This window comes from Branchiostoma belcheri, unplaced genomic scaffold, assembly GCF_001625305.1.
Source record: "Branchiostoma belcheri isolate BF01 breed outbred unplaced genomic scaffold, Haploidv18h27 scaffold39, whole genome shotgun sequence".
Taxonomy (NCBI): Eukaryota; Metazoa; Chordata; class Leptocardii; order Amphioxiformes; family Branchiostomatidae; genus Branchiostoma; species Branchiostoma belcheri.
The window spans coordinates 2512845-2518369 of NW_017804009.1; the positions used below are offsets into that span (position 1 = coordinate 2512845).

Sequence of the window (5525 nt, forward strand, 5' to 3'; positions counted from 1 at the left end):
TACCTAAAATACAAAAGACATGTTGGTGATGGTTAGACACCCAGGTAATATCAATATAGTTTGTGCATCTAAACCTGCCTTTCTCCTGCAAGTCTCTTTTGTCACCCACAAAATGATGCTACCTGAAACATCTGGCCATTTCCAAAATCATATCCAGTTGTTTGAGTAACTATTTTGGGGGTATACGAAAGGCAGTATTTGGAAAGATTCCAAATACTCCAATCTAGCTTGCAATGGCTTGCTGGGTCCATTTACAGAGTCTGCTTATTTTATTAACAAACATCTAATGCATTTTCAAGCATGATTGGTAAAAATCATAATGGATTGTCCAGTTTGGTGGCCATGCAATTATATGTACCAATAATTGTAAATCAGTGAATGGAACAATTTTGCACCTACATCAGTTTGTGATATCAAATAAGATAGTCAATATAAAAATATCATAATATACATATGTATAAAAATAATTTTACTTTCAGATGAGATAAGAAATCTTTGTACACAGTCTTTATCCAATCATTTTGTCCACCTCAGTCTTGAAGTAGCTGGTACATGTACCATACCCACATTTCCTTGTAGGTAAACGAAGTTCTTGCAACTGCCGTACCCATAGGTCCATGAGTCCATGTTGACTTCCATGCCGGTGCGACAACACAGGCCTGAAATAGTTCACTTACCTCAGTAGCCTGACGTTTAGCCAGCGGTCACAGATTTCCACCTTTCGTGCACAGTTCTGCACTTCAAGGAGGTGCTTGTCAAGTAGGCTGTATACAACAAAATCAGTGTCAGGTATACACAAATAAGTATGTGCTATGTTATTAAACATATAAGAATTATAAAGTTTAGACATAATAGTTCACATGTCGTTATCGGTAAATTTATGTTATTATGGGTGTACAGGGCTCGAAATACCCATGTGCAATGTGCAAATTGCACCTGTTTTTCAAGATTTGCACTTTAAAATATTTTGAATGTGCAATTCAGAGCAGGGGGAGGAGGGGGGCATGTTGCTGGCAAAGAAGCAAAAATTAATACTTTATTTTTACATGGGTATAAGCAGTATATTTTACTCAACATATCCTGCACTTACCATGGGAATGGAAACAAATATGCAAAATAAAAATAATTTAGTGCTCTCACTCTCAAGACTGTTGGTAAATTTTCTTCTTGTGCAGTATAAATGCTATTAATATTGCAGGAAGTTCCAACAGTTACTATAGTGTTTGTGACTTGTAAAGAGTGGGAGGGGCGGGGGTCCAAGTCACTAGCAGTGCCCTGGAAAGTTCAAGCTGATGCCAAGAAATACAGCAATTTTTCGTTTGATATTTTTCTTATTGTTTCAACCAAAGCTTTCCATTTTAAAGTTTTTTTTTCTGGAATGTAAATGCAAATAACACAGACTAGGAAGGTCAGCTTAATTTATTGCACATGGGCTATTTTTTGCAGGATCCTTTCACCGAGCCTGCACCTGGAAAGAAATTGGATACCACAAACCAGCTGAAACAGTTACAGACCAACTACATATAATTTTGCACATTTTTTTAAATTGCACCTAAAATGTTTGCCAACATGCAATTTTGCATGTTTTTTATTTATTTATTTATTGATCTTAAAAACGGTTGGGTGGTACCTTCAGTTTAGGACAACTGGTTTCCAAGGTAGCCCAACATAACATCAGCTGGTGTGTTATGCCGAAAGCCGGTTATACCGGCTATACAGATACAGATACAGAAGACAGAACAAGTTACAACGACATACGTGTAGACAATCAATAATTACTTAAACATAGAGATAATAAATAATATGAACAAAGAGTACAAGTAGTCAATCACTGGAAACAGGACATGTCAACCAAAACAAATAGTCAAAATCATAAGGCATAATCATAGTCCGTGTCATTCCAGTCGAAAGATAAGTCAGTCCATGAGGTCAGGGTCATGTGTTTAGTGATCTCTTAAAAGCATTTAAAGTGGTTGCTTGTTTGGTTTCATCATTTAACAAGTGATGACCCGAGAAGAAGAAGAAGAAGATTTAACAAGTTATAAAATGCTGCTGCTCTATAGTTAAATGTTCTCGTTAAACGTACCTGGAAAAAAGTATTTCGAGCCATGAAGACAGAACAACTTACTGGCCTTGTCAGTGTACTTAAGGTGGTTGCTTGTTTGGTTTCATCATTTAACAAGTGATGACCCGAGAAGAAGAAGAAGAAGATTTAACAAGTTATAAAATGCTGCTGCTCTATAGTTAAATGTTCTCGTTAAACGTACCTGGAAAAAAGTATTTCGAGCCATGAAGACAGAACAACTTACTGGCCTTGTCAGTGTACTTAAGGTGAGCACCAGTTTGCCAAGGCACTGCACCTTAGTAGTACCTCAGATGGCTGCTTGGTGTAGTTGATACAGCATTTCTTGGCTGCAAAATAAACAATATGTGTCATTTATTCAGGAATTGTTTGAATAAAATCTGACATATATTTTTGGTGACGCCTCATTGGCAAGCCTTAGTATGGTACAGTATTGTGTGCAGTTTGCAAGAATTTTAGGACTTTTTTAGACATTTTGTCTCACAGCCCCCATTGGAATTTAGATCTATGGTACACATATAAGAACTGAGCTGTCAAAAATCACCTACTTGAGTGTTCAACTTAAGCAAACTCATATTGACAGGGTAGTCCAACTTCCCATTGTCCATTTACTTTCACCTCTCGAATAAAAGTACCCCCTGGAATAAAAGTACCCCCCGGACAAATTGTCAAAATCTAATAAAAGTACCCCCTGGAATAAAAGTACCCCCCCCCCGGAAAATTTTTAAATTGACATGTAAGCAGTGTTTATGCTACTAAAATGTGTTCTCACGGTGTATGTGTCCCTTGCAAATACAGGTCCAAATAAACATACCCCTGGAATAAAAGTACCCCCAACAAATCTTCAAAACCTAATAAATATACCCGCCCAGAATAAACATACCCCCTGGAAAAGTATTAGTACCAAATTAACAGCCTGCATTCTTACAGGTTACTGAGAAGTACGTGTACATGTATATGTTACATGCAGTCTTACTCTTAGTACATTATCCATCTATATTCTAACTCGAGATCTCTGACTCTGAGTTCACACAAATTGCATTGCATGCATGCATTGGGCAGAAACAATGCTGTCAAGTTTTGAAATAAGAGTCCTTGATTTTTTAACCTTAATAGATTTCAGAAAGATTTACTTAGTAATAGAGTTTGAAGTTGAACAGAAATTTACAATATGCTAAATACATGTTCTAAACAAATTTGCAATAATGTGTAAAAGCCATAGGGAAAATAATTAAATATAGAATATAATCTTAGATTTTGAATGGTGATTTTATACCTTTAAAAAGCTTCAATCAGCATAACACACAATCCACAAGTCACACACATTGTTCACACAAGAATAGCAACAATTTGCAACACTGCCACAATCTCAAAGGTCTCAGGTTTCACTTACAAAATTTCACACTTTGACCAGCAAAGGGCAAAGACCAGTAATGGACTGTCCTATTGAAATGCATGGAAAACATGTAAGAAAGAAGGTGTGAAAAGTCACCTGCCTGAGTGAAACTGCACCAAAAACACACATTCATAGGGTCACTCTGCATCTAAACTGTCAATTTTGTTGATATAAAAAAATCCTATACTGCTAAAGCCTAGTAAAGGCATCTAACTTTCAAAGTTTAGGAAGTGACCTCTGACCTCTATCACCAGCTGATGATAGCATGGAAACTCAGGACTTCTTTCCTGGCCTGGACACACCAAACATGGCACAAACTCCATTTTCTTTTACATAATCAGGCCACACCAATTCAATTTCATGGTTAACGGATTCGCCCGCTTCATTTTTTTCTGATTTGCAAATAAAAATAAAAATTCAGAATAAACTGCAAAATGCTCATATTTTGCCATGAACAGTTGAACACAGTCCTTTTCATCCTAGTAGTTAAAGTTATTTCATCTTTCAATGTAATGGTATCATTAAAAGGTATTTCAATTAAAAATTAAAAGTTCAAAATTCATTATCTAAATTTTGAACCAGCCTGGTGTGTTGATTTCATGGCTCCTATCGTATCATTTTGGGCCTAGGCCTGTTTTTATTTTTTTTATTTTTTTGGCCGCCCGCTCCATTATTTTTCTAGAAAAATTCGTTAACCAAGAAATTAAATTGGTGTGGCCTCAAATGCAAATTTATTTATTTATTTATTTCATCTCAAGATGGCAGGGTAGCTTGTATCAGCTGTTTTCCAAGGGGGCCCAGCAAAATTACACAAGACATTGTAACATACAGTGAGACAACATACAGTAAACATAAAAGTCTGATTCGTCAAAACAGAGTCATAGTCCTATACTCAAAGTCCTGGCCAAAACCACGAAAATCAAGGAATGGAGGTCAGAAGTCAGGTTTCATATGACATACGTTTCAAGCCTGCTTTAAACTGAAATAACCCTTACCTATAACATCCAGCTCCAAAAAAGCAACAGATCCCAACATTAAGACATTTTACATTGTTTTACGCTGTTGTGGGGTACCCACTTGGGGCCCTCTGGCTGGGCATGCGCGTAATCCTGGCATTTGCCCCAAAGATAAGTACAATCCAATTGGAAACACTGAGATCATGACCTCTGACCCCCTGTTGACCACCAAAAAACAAAAATACATGGCATTGCTTTTAGAGCTGTATCAGGCAGCCAAAACAAGTCTATAAGCCATTTTTTCAACAAAATAGAAAAAGAAATAACTCTACAGCTGGAAAATACCAGCATTTATCCACACATACCAAGAAAAAGGCTGTTTTCAGTTGGTTTGGAGGCACTCACTAAAGGGCCATGCAAACAAAAACCCTACCAACAACCGTCACCATGGCAATGTGTGTTTTCATTGCCAATCTTATGATTCGTGACACCATTCGTGACACTATTACTAGTAACGTTATACTCAATTGAAGTACATAAAAATGGTTATAAATTTTGCTTACCTTAAAGTGTTTATGTCACCCCAGTACAACATTTTCTGTTCAAAATCAACATCGGTAACATTTTACAACTACCGTGCATGTTCGCGATAAAATTACTTCGTGCGCTTGTAAAAAACGAATTTTGAGTGTCCCGCCACACAGCCGCTAAGACACTCGCGACTCACTTCCGCGATCTGGCACAAACCGGAAATGACGTCAGCGTCGTAACGCGAGAAGCCAGCGGCATGCCTGGACAAGCTTGAGTGGGCTTAGTACAAAGGAAAACTTTCTTTGTTTGGTTTGTAAACTGGTTTGTAAACACTTCTCAGCGAGCCTCTGGTTTCATCTTCGGGGATTCATTCGGCAGTATGTCCGGGCGGTGTGTTGCAGCACATTGCTCGAACAAAAATTCTGAGACTATTAGCCTTTTTAAGTTCCCGAAGGACGAGAAAATTCGCAAGCAGTGGATACAGAAAGTACGCCGGACAAGAGGGCCAGCGCCGGGACAGAAGGAATGGACGCCGACCCAGTACTCACAGTTGTGTTCT

At 37.8% G+C, this 5525-nt stretch overlaps 1 long non-coding RNA gene across 1 annotated transcript in view; it reads right to left on the reverse strand.

Moving 5' to 3' along the window:
- Window positions 1–627: 627 nt before the first annotated feature.
- Window positions 628–5525, reverse strand: part of LOC109476801 — an 8443-nt gene continuing 3545 nt past the window's right edge. The window contains exons 2-3 of the long non-coding RNA XR_002140628.1: window positions 2310–2412; window positions 628–764 (exon numbers count right to left, since the gene is read on the reverse strand). This is a non-coding gene — a long non-coding RNA (uncharacterized LOC109476801). The remainder of the gene's footprint in view (window positions 765–2309; window positions 2413–5525) is intronic.